This window comes from Carlito syrichta, unplaced genomic scaffold (genome assembly GCF_000164805.1).
Source record: "Carlito syrichta isolate Samal-C Ts95f unplaced genomic scaffold, Tarsius_syrichta-2.0.1 Scaffold311949, whole genome shotgun sequence".
Taxonomy (NCBI): Eukaryota; Metazoa; Chordata; class Mammalia; order Primates; family Tarsiidae; genus Carlito; species Carlito syrichta.
The window spans coordinates 1674325-1691219 of NW_007256045.1; positions in this window are offsets into that span (position 1 = coordinate 1674325).

Here is a 16895-nt window from a genome sequence, read left to right on the forward strand (position 1 = left end):
TCTCATAAAGCATAACCCCCCTCCACCCGTTTGCAGACCAAGAAGACCACAGCAAGGAAGTTGCAGTGACTTGGCCAAGGTTTGCGGGTACAATTGTATGCTTAGTTTCCATTCCCTGACCCCAAACCTACACTGGGGTCATAACTCGACCAGGGGCAGCGCCAACAGGGCTCGTTGCCTATCCTCAGGGGTGAATACAGTTCTTGGCACACAGTTAAAAACTTGGTAAATGTGTATTGAATGAGTTGCATTAAGGCTCAGTCACACTGTGTGAATCCAGAAAATAACCAATCATGGCCTGTGGGTGAGATGGCCATCTCTGTGTTCCTGCTCCTATTCTTTGACAAGAGCTGCAGGATGCATGTGAATCTGATTTTGTTTAAAACTACATGATTCTGCTTGAAACTACATGATGAGAGAGCAAGACACCAATTCTAAGTTCTTTAAAAACTGCCATGATGTTCTTTTTGTTTGCTTCCCCTCTTCAATACAGTTCACCCACCGGCTTATAGAAAAAGTAAGCCACCCCTTTGGTATTTGCCAGATCACCCATTCAGACGGGCTCTGGGCCGAGTCTCATGACCATGGGAGGTGCTCTGGATAGGAGTAGTCATCGACTCCTTCCCTGGGGCATCCAGGAGGCACCTGACTCAGACAGATTCTATTCCAGAGGGAACAGTAAGACAATAAAGAGTCCTCCCTCTGGGCACATCTGCCCCTCACTCATTTGCATACTCCCCCCTGCAGCTGTGGGTGAATTGCTAGTCTCACCCCTCATGCCTTTGCAAATGCTGTTCCCTGTGCCTGGTGTATTCTTCCCTGTGGGTCGCATGGACCATTGAGGTATTTGACAAGGCCCTTGACCTAACAGATTTTGTCTTAAGGCTTTCTCCCTACGTCCAGAGCATTTAGCCACAAAAAAATCCCAAAATAGTTCAACCTCAAGTCTCACGTCCTTGGCCTAAACTTTAGGCACAGAGCCCAGAGGTCTATTTTGGAGAGGCTGTGAGTATCAGGGAGAACACGAGTTTTAGAGTGTGAAAGTGCCTGGTTCAAACTCCAGCTACAACACCCACTGGCTGTGGGGCCCTAGCTAAGGGGCTCAACCCTCCAAACCTCTGAAGCCTCATCCATGAATGTCCATTCTGCACGGTTCCCATGGCAATAGCATCAGACAACATACATAAAGCTCCTGCTAGAGTAAGGGGTACCTGGTGGGACACCCTAAGTGTCAGTCCCTGTGGCTGGTCATTCTGCCCTGAGTGTGGCTGTCTCAGGGCTGGGAAGGGGAGGTGACTGGTTTCTCTCCAAAGAAGCCCCTGCTGAGCTGTGTGCTCAGCCCTCCTGCGAGGTAGAAGCCCCACCCCCTACATTTGTGAAGGATGTTTCCTGCGGCCAGCTAGGAATGGCTCCTGAAAAGCCTACATGAGCACCTTAAGGAGAAGCGGAGTCTCCTACTAACACCATCTTCACTGCCAGGAGAAGAACTGATTTAGTTGTGCTCTCTGAATCCCCTCCCTCCTCTCTTCCTCCTCACTCTCCATCCCAGGACTCAGAGCCAAAGGTGATCATGAGAGTGTCAAAGAATCTTCTTTCAGGCCAGGCCATTCGCTCATCTTCCCTCATCTGCTGCAAGAACTTCTCATTCTGTAAACCTGTCACTCTGTAAAGTGGTGAAGGTTGTCCTGAAGAGGACTCCCCTGCAGCTGGCGGAGATAGCAGGGACCAGCCATCCCCAGGCAGTGCCCCTGGGCCCTTCTAATCATCTCCTCTATGAAGGCATCATCCCACTGAGACAAGACGATGAGATGCCCCCAGGGTTATGTGGGTAAAGGGACTCACAGTTCTTTATTCATCCATGCATTCATTTCCTCATTAAATATTTGCTGAGCACCTCCTATGCGCAAGGTCCCATGCTACGTCTCAAAAGAAGATTAGACAAATGGGAGACACAGCACCTCCTGCACATCCCCACTGGCTTCCTGCTGGTCTGGCCATCTCCCTTCATCGCTCTGCTCCTCGCCTGCACCCTTGGCCCTTAGCTCAGGTCCCACTTCATCTCTCCTGGACATCAGAACAGCCTCCTCTCTCGTTCCCCTGATACATGCACCCAAGTGTTGCCTGAACAGTCTGTCTAGACATCAATATGGTTGCATCAGGCTTGGGTGTGCTGCTTCCCACCTGAATGTCAAACTTCACTATACGAAAAGTTTCTTTAAAAGAGCTCACGTAAAAAAAAAAATATGTTTACACCAGGCTTGGTGGCTCATGCTTGTAATCCCAGCACTTTGAAGTGAAGGCAAGAGAATTGCCTGATCCCAGGGGTTCAAGACCAACCTGGACAACTTGGCAAGACCTCGTCTTGAAAATAAATCAAAAAATTAGCTGGGTATGGTGGCGTGCACCTGTAGTTCTAGTTGGTGGAGGCTGCGGTATTCGTGAGCATGCCACTGTACTCCAGCCTGGGAAACAGAGTGAGATCCCCTCCCCTCAAAAAAAAAAAAAAGAAAAGAAAAAAATTTGGCCTTACTCCAAGCAATAATATGTATGAAGTCACAGATTGAATGTCAGCTCACATGTCATACCAATATGAATTTTTAAAATTCTCTGTTAAGATGAAGAACATTTACCCATGGGACACTCAAGACTATTGGGCAGCAAAGCTACCACTTGTTGAAAACTCACTGATCTGTGCCATGTGGGAAGACCGTCAGCATTCATTCATTCATTCAATAACTCTTTTGAGCCAGGAGCAGTGGCTCACACCTATAATCTCAGCACTTTGGGAGATTGAGGCAAGAGGATAGCTTGAGCCTAGGAGCTGGAAACCAACCTGGGAAACATAGTGAGACCTTGTCTCTACAAAAAATAGAAAAATTAGCCGGATGTGGTAGCATGCACTTGTAGTCCCAGCTACTTGGGAGGCTGAGGCGGAAGGATTGCCTGAGCCCAGGAGGTCAAGGCTGTGGTGAACCGTGATTGTGCCACTACGCTTTAGCCTGGGTGACAGAGTGAGACTCCAACTCACGTATAATAATAACAATAATTATAATATAAATGAGTGCAGTGTATGGAGACTGTTAGTTGATGGTATGTTGAAGAGAAAAACTATGAGAAAAGGAGACAAAAAAAACCATGATCATAACAAGCCAGCCCTTGTCTTCCTTCCCAGCCAGCTGCCCACTCTCAGACAGGCTCTCTGCAGGCAGTTCCACTCTGTGCTGTGCTGCGTCAACCCTCCTTGCCCTGGTTTGTCCATGTTCCACCTTCCCATGTAGGCTTCTGGCTAATCACCTTTGCTGTTTCAAGTTCATCTGGGCGTCATCTCCCCTGACTCCCACCTCTCCTTAGAATTAAATCCACCCTCCTCTGGATACCTTGTTCCATTGTTGTCGTTGTCCTTCTCAGCCTCAACAGTCTTTTGGTTGCCTTGTGTGTCTTCCCCACACTGGATTCTTCTAGACTGGGATGACTAGCACTCCTGCTCCCCACACCCTAGACACCAACAGAGTCACCTTCTTCTCTGGGGAAGCACCCAGAAGCCGTGCTTTACTGAGTTAAAGCCTCATTATACCTTCATTTCATTCGCCCTATGCGATCTACTGAGCATCTACTACATGCCCTGCATGTTTTTAGCACCAGGAAGAAGTATGTGGCACGATAGATCAGCCCTACCCATCATGGAGACGCCTTCTAGCGACAGGGGAGTAGATAGACAATTATCAGACAAACTAAAACCTAATAGAATTACATACTGTGACCAGTGCTATGAAGAAAGTAAGTGGGGGAACCCATCCTAGAAGGTGGGGGGTGGGGAGGAGGTCATTCTTCCAGGCAGGGGGAATAGCATGTGTGAAGGCTCTGGATGGAAGAGGAGCCAAGGGGTCTAGCAGAGCCAGAAAGGGGGAGGACAAGCCAACGTGAGATTGAGGACAGCAGACAGCAGACCTGTTGAGCATGTGGCTTTTATTTCAGACCCATGGAAAGCCACTGGTGAGTTTTTTTTCTTTGTTTTTCTTTTTTTTTTTTGAGTTGGAGTTTTACTCTATCACCCAGAGTAAAACTAGAATGCAGTGGCATGATGATGACTCACTGCAGCTTCAACCTCCTGGGCTCAAGCATCCCTTCCACCTCAGCCTCCTGAGTAGCTGGGACTATAGGTGTGCACCACCATACTTGGCTATTTTTTTGATTTTTATTTTGTGGTAAAGACAAGGGAAGCTATGTTGCCCAGGGCTGATCCCAAACATCTGGACTTTAGAAATCCTCCTGCCTCAGCCCCCCAAAATGCTGGGATTACAGGCATAAGCCACCACTGCCAGCTGCCATCATTGACTTCTAAGTGGAGACATGCCACAAGCAGACAATTGTTTGGGGGGCTGGGGAATGTTTGAGAGGATATAGAAGGAAGAGAATTTTTAACCTCCCAAAATGTTATCTGATGGTGGAATGAGGGGGAATTTCCCTCATTTTAGCCTGGATATGGTGGGCTCTGGGGCCTTCCCAGAAATAACGGCGGTGGCATGTCTGAGACTGTGTCCTTAACTTCTCTCTCCTCTCCCTGCCAGGGTGGCACCAGCAGTAGGCAGCCTTATACCTGAGTCTCTCCTTAGACGGGAACCAGCAGGGCAGGGAGACCTTTGGGGTGGCCTGGGGCTTCCTTGGTGTGCTCCTTGCCAGCAGGGTGGGAGCAGCCTCATTGTGGGAGAGAAAAGGTATCTATTTAGGTCACACAAATTCAAATTTACTGTGTGCGTAGGTGACCACTGCAGCCCCACTGGGCCTGACTCCTCAATCCCGCTGCCCCCCCCCCAGGGGCAGGAGGCTCCTTGTTCCTTCCCCAGGGCTCCAGAAGGAGCCAGTGTCCTGGGAGAAAAGGAAAAAGCAGCCTGAGTGCCCTCAAGTGCCTATCAAAGACCTTCGCGAGAACAGGCTGGAAGAGAGACGCCCAGAGCTGCAGAGCCCATAACAGGAGAGAAGAGGTAAATATGGAAGCAAAGGAAATAGGATCAGACCCTGGAAGCCTTTCCCTGGAGCAGTGCTGAGAGCAACGCCATTTGTTAGCCCGAGCCCCTTGGAGACTCCCGTCTGGCGCTGACTGGGTTCAGGAGTATGGAGATTGGAGCAGGCCCCAGTCTCCATGTGACAGGTAGCAGACCACTCTGCTGGGGCCAGCTCCCTGGTCGCTGCCCACTCTGGAGTGTGGCACATGTTTTATGAGCAGACCACATGTACTTCTGGACCCCAGAGCTCACAGCCAGCATTGATATTAACAACAGCAGATAACCACGCGCCCAGGAAGCTTCAACGTGAATCCTCCTCACTCAAGGAAATGCAGGCAGCTCCCAGACAGATTCAGCAGCATACAGGGCAGCACAGAAATAACCACAAGGGCTAAACTTAACCAAGCAGTGCAGTAGAGAGGGAGGTTATCCAACCATTCATTTTTAAGCAAAGGTCACATTTTGTTCTCCTTTTAAAAGTTTTTTTTTTTGAGTCAGGGTCTCACTCTGTTATCCCGGCTGGAGTGCATGGCGCAATCAAGGCTCACCACAGCCTTGACCTCCAGGACTCAGGGGATCCTTCTGCCTCAGCCTTCTGAGTAGCTGGGACTACAGGCGTGCGCCACCACACCGGGCTCATTTTAAAATTTTTTTGTAGAGATGAAGTCTCACTATGTTGCCCAGGTTGGTCTTCAACTTGTGGGCTCAAGCAATTCTTTCTTCTCAGCCTCCCGAAGCACTGGGATTACAGGCATCATTTTAAAATTTTACACCATTAGTGCTCAACTAATTAGTTGTGGAAATTAAGTTAAAACAGAATTTAAAGAGGAAAACAAAAATGCGCTATCTACTGATAACATTTGGGGAAAACATTCTAGTGGCTGCTTTATGCCTCCCTATGCTTTTAAAAAATAGCATCTGCAGCATATATATGGTTTTGTAATCTCTGGTTCTCACTAGGAGCAACATTTTCTCATATCATGAATGTACTTCTTGAACACGGCTGTAGCTCATACCTCTTGGGACACATACACAATGTCTGATTCTGTTCTGCACATGCGTTACATGGATGGACTCAACACAAAAATGGGACACAGTAGATGCTATTTTTTTCCTTTTTTTCTTTATTTTAAAGATGTGGGGTACAATTCAGGGTTAGGTATACAAATGGTCATTATGCAGGTACCCTTGTTGATGAGGTGTGCCCCTCCCTTCCCTGGCAGTTTCCCTCAACTGCCTATCCCACTCCCCCTCAGCTTGCAGTTTCTCATTACTGTCAATCCATTTCTTGTAGTATTATAATAATTGTTCAAAGTCCACTTATGAGTGAGAACATATGGTATTCCATTCTTTGTTTCTGTGATACATCACTGAGTATGATAGACATTAAATCCATCCAAGTTGCTATGAAGTCCATATGTTTGTCCGTCTTTATGGTTACATAATATTTCATTGTGTGTATGTACCACCTTTTTTTATCCAGTCCAGCTTCGATGGGCAGCATGGTTGGTTCCATGTTTTTGCTATTGTGAATAGAGCTGCAACACGCCTGTGCAAGTATCTTTTTAGTTATTATATTATATTCATTTTACAGATGATGTGCCCGAGGCACAGAGACATTAAGTAGCTGTCCGGAGGTTGGGCAGGTACAGCAGTTCAAGGTCACCCAGGCAAGCTGACCTTCACCTCTCACCTTCACCCACCGCCCTCACTCCACTGAACAGCTGGGTGAGAATGTACTTTAAAACCTCTTATGGTAGACACCATAGTCATTTCCATTTGCATTTTTATTTCTTAGGATAATTTTCTGGAAGAATGGAGCAAAGCAGGGGATGTGTATTTTTAATTTTTTTTTTTTTTTTGTATTTTGAAATAATTTCAGAGTCACAAGAAGTAGCAAAAATAGTACAGAAAGGTCTCGGCTCCCTGCAATGATAATACCTTATATAATCTGCAGCACACTAGCAAGACCAGGACATTGACATTGGTACAATACTATTAGCCAAATGACAGACCTAATTTGCATGCCACTAGTTTCAACATGTCTTTTTTTGGTTGTTTGTTTTATAGTTCTATGACATCTCATCCCAAGCATAGGCTCATGTAGACACCAGTGGGAAGATTTTCAAGGCTTTGAAAGTGTCTTGTCAAAATTTCCTCAAGACTCATTGCCGAGAATCATCTATCTGAAGGGCTATACCCATTGAGTGTTGGTGAACAAACGTGTCCCGGTGGTTGGTCAGGTTACAAGGAAAACCTGGCCGTCCTAGTCCAGAGATCTATGTCCATGGCTAAAACCTCACGTTGGAGACGTGTCCTGTCAGTCATCCACCATTCACTCACATACTTTCCTGTGTGTTCTCATCCGGAAGGCGGGTGGTCCTCTGCATTTTGGGGTAGGCAGTGCAAGATAGCAGAAGGGAGAGTGGGCAGTGGCTCAAGGGAGCCGAGTGTACACACTGGAAATGCAAATGGAAATGACTATGGTGTCTACCATAGCCAGGAGCTTACCTGGAGCTCATTCCCCTAACCTATAAAACACAAGGGGATGAAATGGATGCTGTCAAGGTGAGGAGAGTGATCTGCCTACACTATTCTTTCCTCTCTTGGCCACTACCATTTATTGAGGCATTTTCTAGCTAATGATACTTTAACAACACTTTCTCAGTGTTGATCATCTCTCATGCAAGACACCATGAGAAGGTCTTCAAGTATATCACTCCTCTTCCAAGCAGGGCTGCAGAGAAGTTAGTACTATTCCTACTCACAGATAAGGAAACTGCGTCTTAGAGAAAGACAGTGACTTGCCACCATCTCCCAGTTGGTCATCAGGAGTCTAGCGTCTGCCTCAGATAGCCAAGTAGGCGTGCCCTCCCTCACTCTCTGCTTTTCTCCCAAATCTGTACAGACAGTTGAAGACCACGTTTTCCCCAGACCAAGGACAGCCCATCAGCCAAGCGTTTAGAAGTGGCCGTCTGTGACCCCCAGCTAAAATCTCCAACAAGCTTCCGAGATGAGCTCCCAGGCCCCCTCTGGCAGTCAAGTAACTGTGATATTGCTGTGAGGTGAATGCTGCCTAAATATAAAAGCATGGAGGTCAATTCTGAGTGGATTTTCTGGATGGATCGAGTTTTTATTCGTTCTGAAAAGAAGACAGGTAGCGAATTTCAGTTCTGTCACTTAACACAGGAGGCAGCTGTCTCCCAAAAGGAGAAGAGAGCTCTTCCCAGTCACTTCTGATATCCATCCTGCACCTGAACCGTAGGCCATAGACTGTCCACACAGACAGACCATGGCAGGTCGTGCCGGCCGTTGGATGTAATTTAATAGAAAAGGCAAAAACTGCCCATTCTTGAACTGAAGTTAACCAATGTATTTTCAGAAGTCAGTCAAATGCATGCATAGGTGAGGATGCTGTCGAGGGGGTGTATTTGCAGCAGTTATCCGAATGGACACTGGAATCCAGGAAACAATTTAGCCTTTGGTATGTTTAGAAGGAAGACATTTTCAGGAGACATAAACCCACAGTCGTGAACAGTGGTAGACAAGGCGCCGGCATGATCGCCTGCTCTCCCAAAGGCTTTAGTAGTGAAATATTACAGCTTGACTCTGCACCACATTCAATGAACGCGTTGATCTGGGGATTTCATTCTTGGAATTTTTCTTAAAACAAAGGAGTTAGGCTTCACTATATATCAGAGACAAGTTGATGAACTCAGAAAGGTCAGGCAAAATGATAAATGGTTGAGCTGGTATTTATGTTCCGAAACAAAAGGTTGGTACATGTAGTTGATCTGGTGCAGTTTGCAGCCAAGCACACTTACAGGAAAGGAAAGCACGTGGCTTGGTGTAAAGGTGAGACCCGAGCACGAGTCCCCTGAGGATTATTCTCTCCAGGAGAGCAATCCAGGGGTCAACATTCTAGACCAGGCAGAAGAAGCTGAAAGTCGATAGCAACCATTCGTTCAACACAGACTCTGACAATACCTTTTCCTTAAGGAATATATAGCTATCTCGAAAATGTTCACAGAGTCATTCCACCTGTAGCAACCAACCATAAATAAGTAATTTAAGATACAATAAAAATCATCTGTGCACAAAGATGCTGCTTGGAGTATTATTTATAATGGCAAAAATTGGAAACAAATGTTCGATAAAAATGGAAATGATTAAATAAAACATAAGATGATCTTTGGTTGGAATATTATGAAGTCATAGAGTGATATTCACTAGGAGAGTAATGTCAAAGAAAAATATTGATGCCACTGTGTTAAATTACTACATCAGCATACACTACTAAATATGTAGAAAGAGACAGTAGAGAGGAGAAAGAGAGAATAATATCACAGGAATAAGTGAAAATCTTTTAGCAAAAAATTATTCCAAAATGTTTAATAAAGATATCGTTAATTATTTTTCTCTTTGTTCAACTTTTCTGCACTTTCAACATGGCATGTGAATTTCTTTCTTTTTTTATTTTTTTGAGTCCGGGTTTTACAGGACCATGGCTCACTGCAGCCTTGTCCTCCTGGGCTCAGGCAAACCTTCCACCTCAGCCTTCTGAGTAGCTGGGACTACAGGCATGCACCACCACGCCCAGCTAATTTTCTGATTTTTGGTAGAAGTGAAGTCTCGCTGTATTGCCTAGGCTGGTCTCAAACTCCTGGACTTAATCTTCCTGCCTTAGTTCCCTAAATTGCTGGGATTATATGCATGAGCCACCACACCCAGCCAATAATTACTTCTATAATGTAAATATGCATCATGTATTTTACTTTTAAGTAATAAGAAAAATAAAATGCAGAGAGTTCTTTTTAGAATTTGCCAGGGCATTTTACAGACACCCCAACAACATTGGAAAGGGACTGTGACTGGGGACATCTGTATGCTGTGAATTCAGAAGGCACAGAGCCAGCCCTTCAGCAACTCATTTAAGTGGAGGCTGGAGGGAAAAAATGAAGAAGGAAAATAATCCGTAGTAGCCTCAGTGATTACAACATAAAGAGACCCAAAATGACTCCATAAGCCTCCTCCTCCGAACAGGAGGCGTGATAGCCCAAATTTCAGGCAGACAGGGAGGAGCTGGAGATGGTTGGACTGGAAATGTCTCTCTAGAAATAGCAGGTATTCCACGTTTCAAAGTCAAGGACAAAGAGATGCAGGGAGAAGAGGAAGCTCCGTGGAGCCAACGAAGAAGGAAGGAGTAGAAAATGCTATCAGATGTGTATGTGACCACCGCCCACCGCCCACACCTGATCAGAAGGTCCTTAGAGGAGAAGGGCCACAGGAACTGCCCTGCCGAAAGGATTATGTAAAAATCACACTGCTCGCATGGGGAAACTAGGGCAGGAGTTTTAGGAAAGACTGATAAAGTTATCTAAGTGAGCAGGTCTTGTATCTTTGGAGAGAGTTGCAGAAAAAAAGCAAACAATGTTTTTGTCCAGGGAAAAGGCCTAGGAGCTCAGCCAATAACAGGCCATGATGGTGGGGTGGAGTCGGGGACGAAGGGGAAAAGAAGCATGAATTTGTAAGTTTGATCCCTGCAGATTCTGCCCAAACAGGCCTGGGATCCAAGTTCTGAGGGCCATCTCTTCAGGGCTGTGCCTCTTGCGATGGTCACAGCTATTTGAAGGTCAAGAAGCGTTTCCACTGGTTTCCATGAGGACTGGATATAACAGCTGAGGGTGTTCACTGTGTGCTAAGAATTTTTTATTGTCTTATTTAATCCTCACAGTAAATTCATGAAGCAAGTTTTGTTGATGTATACATATATTTTTGGTAGACAGTGTGTTTTAGAGCAGTTTTAGATTCACAGCAAAACTAAAGGGAAAGTCCAGAGGGTTTCCAGATGCCTCCAGCCCTGTTAGTTGTATTTGTGCACCCCTTTTACAACTGAGGAAACTGAGGCTTAAATAGCTTTCCCACAAAAATGCAGATAGTAGCTTTTAGAGGCAAGAATTGAAACCCAGCCACTGACATATCTTTAAAGCAGGGGTCAGCAGACTATAGTCCAAGGGGCCATAGCGAGTCTGTTTCTATATGCATACCATTCTACGGCCATACCAACCTGAACATGCCCGATTTTATCTATATGCCCATCAGCAGAGAATCATTTTTACACTTTTAAATGATGCGGTGGGAGATAATATTTTGTGACACATGGAAAGTATAAGAAATTCAAATTTGTGTCTATAAATAGTTTTATTGGAACATGGCCACGTCCACTCTCTTATGTCTGTCCATGACCACTTTCATGCTATGAAGGCAGAATTGAGTTGTGACACTGACTGTATGACCCACAAAGCCTAAAGCATTTATAATTTGGTCCTTTATAGGACGTTTTTGCCAATACTGCTTTATGAAACAGTTATTGCATTGACTAAGTGTTTCTTTTCAATACTGTTAGATTTGTGCAGGCCACGATGGCATGGACTAGTAGATTTTAAAGAAATGCTATTTGGGAGATTCTTGGCTCTCCTGTTTTTTTAGAGACAGGGTTTCACTCTGTCTCCCAGTCTGGAGTGCAGTGGCATGATCATAGTTCACTATAGCCTCTACATTCCTAAGCTCAAGTCTTCCTCTTGTCTCAGCCTCCCAAGTAGCTATGACTATAAACATTCCCTACCACATATACCTAATTTTGAAATTATTTGTAGACATGGCAGTCTCACTATGCTGCCTGAACTGGTCTTGAACTCCTGGCCTCTAGCAATCCTCCAACCTCAACCTCTTAAAACTCTTATAGGCATGAGGCACCGTGCCTGGTCTGCAACTCATTTTAAAGATATAAAGTTAGGCATCTTTGGAATATTGCATTTGGAGAGTTTCACTGTGAAACAAACAGATACACACACCACAAAAGAAGTTTAAATATCAAGGCATTTGTCATAGAAAAAATAATATTCATGATGAGATTATGTCTAAGCCCAGGCAAATTGAAAAACAGACACCTGGTCATTGAATTGCTGGTCAGGTGTAACCCAGCACTGGCCCCTGGACTTGGCTCTCTCTACCACTCTTGTGATCCCGGAGAGGACTTTAAACCCGATCTGACTTATTGATATCGGTTTTATTTTATTTATTTTCTCATCAGTAAATACTCCTAAATGAATCCCTACAAGATAAAAACTTTCAAAAATAGTAGTGGCCATAGCCATAGTAACACGGTCACACCTAGAAAGCTATTAACAATAATGTCCTTAATGTCGTAAAATACTCAGTTTTCAAATTTCTGATTTCAACACAGGATTTAAGTTCAGGCAGATCAGGTTTTGCAATTTTTATTCTGCTCCTTGCTAGCCTTGTGACTTTGAAATAATCATATAACCTTTCTGAGATTTGGCTTCTATCTTTGAAATGGGAATGATTCTAATAGCTTCAGAGTTGTGATGATCAGATGATATTAGTAAAGTCCCAGGAAAATGTAGCATATGTTAAGCACTTAATAAATCACTGTGATGATGATAATGATGATGATGATGATGATGATGATGATGATTGTTGCTGCTATAATCAACATTATTAGAGATGATTTATCAAGCATCCGGTTTGTTGGCACGGTCCCAGTTTTAGCATTGAAAGTCCCAAGTCCTGGGAAACCCCCTCAGTCCCAGGCAAACTGGGATGGTTGGTCACCCCAGGAAAGCCAGGCCAAACTAGCAAGCTATATGAGAGCTGGTAACCCACGCTCGTGAAATCGACGAGTCACGGATTTTTCAAACAAATTTATTATTTGGTTCATGCAATCGGCAGGCCGGCTGGACAGGATCCCAGATTCTCTATAAATAGACAGGAAATGTTCAGGAGCCTCGGACCTGGTGTTCATCACCATTGAATTATGCGATTTAACTGCTCCCACCGCTCCAAAGTAGAGCCTCCCCCAAGCACCAAAATAAAGGCTAATTCCCACCTGGGAAAGAAATGCGGCCCCTCCCTAGCAGGCAGGCAACTCCAACATGCTAGAGCAAGAGCAAGCATAGCGTTTATTTAGTCTAATCCCCTCCTTCTAGCAATTAAGGAGCTAAGTGCTGAAAAGGTGGGATGACTTTTCCACGGTCTCTCGGGGAACTGGAGACAGCTGAGTTGTGGCGGGGGTCGACCTGACCCTCGCTGCTCTCTGCAGATCGCTTTAAATGCGTAGCCATGAAAGTCACAACTGGGAATTTGATCGGAAGCCCTTTTTCATTTGGATGGCCTTCCATGCAAGGATAACACAGCCCTGAGAAATATTTGTTCGAAGTGCCAGGCACCAGAGCCAGAACACAAGGGAGAAGGGATCCAGCAGCTCCTGGATTGGTGCAGTACTTCCCCTGGGAGGTTGGATTTGTAGACACATCTGGCCAGAGAGGTGAGAACAATGTCTTCTAAAATGGCAACCACACAACAGTAATAATTCATCCCAGATTGAAAACAGAATAACAAGATGGCGCTGGTAACTGGTTGACTCAGTTAATGTAGGAGGCCAGTCCAGAGAATTGAGGAGAAAAATTGTCCCCTCTGGGACTTGCATTTTTAAATTAATTTACTGAACATTTATTAAACTCCTGCTTTGTGTCAGGCACTGGGTTAGGTGCAATGAGTGTTGTAACCATGATGCCACAGACTCATGGAACATAAAACAGTGGCAAAGACAGACCAAACAGAAAAATAAAGCAACTGCAAGTTGTAAATTAGCTCTATGATGGGGAGGGGGGCCAGGAAGGGAGGGAGGAAAGAATGGAGGAAGAGAGAAGGAAGGAAAAAAAATCAGAGTAACAAGGAGACCGATGACTGCAGCAGCCAGGGAGGTATATCTAAAGAAGAGATTTTCAAACTGAGTCCTAAGGAAGGAGAAAGAACCAACTAAAGGTGGGGACTGCCTTAGTCCTTCCAGGTCGCTATAACAAAATGCCTTAGACTGGGTAATTTATTCATTTTTCTTTTTCTTGCGTCGTGTTCTCACTCTGTCGCCCAAGCTAGAGTGCAGTGACATGATCACAGCTCACTGCAGCCTCGACCTCCTGGGCTCATGCGATCCTTCTGTCTCAGCCTCCTGAGTAGCTGGGACTACAGACACGCAGTGCCATATCTGGCTAAGTTTTTTCTTTCTTTTTTTTTCCTTTATTTATTTGATATTATTATCTTATTTATTTATTTGCTAGTTTTTTTGATAGGGATGAGGTATTCCTATGTTGCCCAGGCTGGTCTCAAACTCCTGGGCCCAAACAATCTTCTGGCCTCAGCCTCCCCAAAGTGCTAGATAATTTATAAACAATAGAAAGTTGTTGCTTATTGTTCTAGAGGCTAGAATCCCTTTGCTGGGAATCTGGCACCAGCAGATTCTGCATCTAGTGAGGGCCTATTCCTCATAGATGGAACTTTCTGTGTCTCCCCATGGCAGAAGGGGTGAGGCAGTTTTCTTAACCTCTTTTATAAGGGCACTAATCCCTTTCATTAGGGAGGAACCCTCATTACCTAATCAAGTTCTAAAGGCCCCACCTCTTAACACAATTGCACTGGGGGTTAGGTTTCAACCTATGAACTTAGGGAAGCCATAAACATTTAAACCATAGCAAGGGTTAAGAGCATTCTCTGTAGATAAAAAGTTTTTTTTTAACTTTTTTCTTTGCCAGTTCAATGCAGGATATACCTAATAATAAATGACTGATAGAACTGATTTTTTTAGACAGAATTTTTTCCAAATTGACCACGGGAGTGGTTCATCTTAATAGAGATATTCAGCTCACCAAGCTGAATTTTTTTTTTTTTTTAAATTTTGGACTCTGACTCTGTGTTAATTTCAAACAAACTGAGCATCATCTTGAATTCAAGTGAGAATGGTTTGGCAGTATCAAACTGTGTTCCCAGAGCTAAAATCCCTATCTTCAGAAAACAGTGTAAGATACCCTACTGAATAAAATCAGAATATTTTTTAAGTGAAAATGAGATGAAAAGGATTGCGAAGGAGCCAAGCGATAGTTAAGTTAATCTTCAGGGGAGGGAAAACATGTCAGAAAATGTAAACCAGATCAGTCCAACCCATGTTACAATTCTGCAGAGGGAATTAAATTCCTGTGGAAAAACAAGTCTCTGATTATGAAAGGATTTGACTGTGTAGAAGAATCTGGAACATCACTCTATTAAAAATACTTGTAAAACCAGGGGAATCATGTAAGAAATTAAAGAGCTAAAAGAAGTGGGAGAACTTGGGCTGTCTGAAATGGAGTTATTATTTCAGACACTGGATCATATTAGCAAGACTGCAACGAAGAGAAAATTGCTTTATTCCAAAAAGCAACATTTATGAGCAGGTAGCCCCATTTAATTCTAAGTGGCTCTCTTAACCCTTTACAGGTTAACTCTGTCTGTCCTAGCCATAAGTAGTTAAATCTTTTCAAAAAGCAATTCCAGTGTATCTAACATGTGTTATACTTCTTTTGATTCAAATAAAATGAATCAATAACAAAATTAATCCAGACACGAGGGTGAACCTTCCTTAAGGTTTATTGAGGACAAATTTTTAAAAAATTGTTATGTGTTAGGAGACATTGAGATTAGTAAAAATTCTATCCAAAACTGGGTGGGTAAAGCAAGAAAGAGCTATTGGGAAAAGATGTCCTCGACCGTAATTATAAGCATACTTAGAAGAAAACAAAATAAAAAGAGTCTTGGTTCATTCCAGAATTTTACAGGCAATGGCTATTTTCTAGTATAATTGTTTCAGCAAATACACCTTTGATTGGGGATATGCTGTCGCAGTATCTCCCCTCTTTCACAATTGGGAGTTAGTTAGGACATGTCCAGATAAAACTGTTTTAATTTTTTTTTTTTAAAGAAGAAAGGCTTCCAGGAAGGTGCCTTTGTTACGACTGCGACTGATGAGGCTGGGTTGATAGTGCTTGGGACGGCTAAGCAGTTTGCAAATGGCCACCCGTTACCTCCAGTGGCGAAGAGGTACCTCAGGGAACGTTTGCACAGAATGTTTCGGGCTGTTCTAGCAAAAACCCTCTTCTCTCCTCTAATGCTAGTTTACCAAGTGCTTATTTTTCCCAAGCTCAGCAAAGAGGAGTCAGTTACTGAATCAAACTGGATTTAACTGGGTGAGCCAGAAGGAAGAACAGCTTGCCGGGAAGCCCATGCAAGTCACTGGGATTGGCAAAGACATGCTGGGCATGACTTCTCTGTGGATAAAGGGTTGACTTCGCAAATATAAAGATACAGAACTCATATTCATTTTCTTTCCTCATTGATATGCCAATAACTTCAAGATGCTTGGCTGGGCATGGTGGCTCATGGTGGCTCATGCCTGTAATCCTAGCTAGCCCTTTGGGAGACTGAAGCAAGAGGATCATTTGAAGTCAGGATTTCAAGATCAGCCCAGGCAACTAGTGAGATCCTATCTCTACGGAAAAATTTTTTGAAAATTATTCATGGCCGGTATCTCAGTCTGTAATCCTAGCACTTTGGGAGGCTAAGGCAAGTGGATTGCCTGAGCCCAGGGTTCGAGACCAGCCCAGGCAACTTGGTAAGACCTCATCTTTACAATTAAAAAAAAATTAGCTGGACATGGTAGCGCTTGCCTGTAGTTCTGGTTACTTGGAAGACTGAGGCAGAAGGATCGCAGGAACCCAGTAGATCAACACTGGGGTGGCCATGAGTGTACCACTGCACTATAGCCTGGGTGATGGAATGAGACTCCAACTCAAAAAAAAAAAAAAAACTTAGTCATATATGGTGGCAAGCACCTGTAGTCCCAGCTATTTGAGAGACTGAGGGAGAATGATCACTTGAGCCCAAGAGTTTGAGGCTATAGTGAGCTATGATTGTGCCTTTGCACTCTAGTCTGAATGACAGAACGAGAACCGGTCTCTAAAAAACTAAAAGTAACAATTTAAAAAATTAAAAGATGCTTAA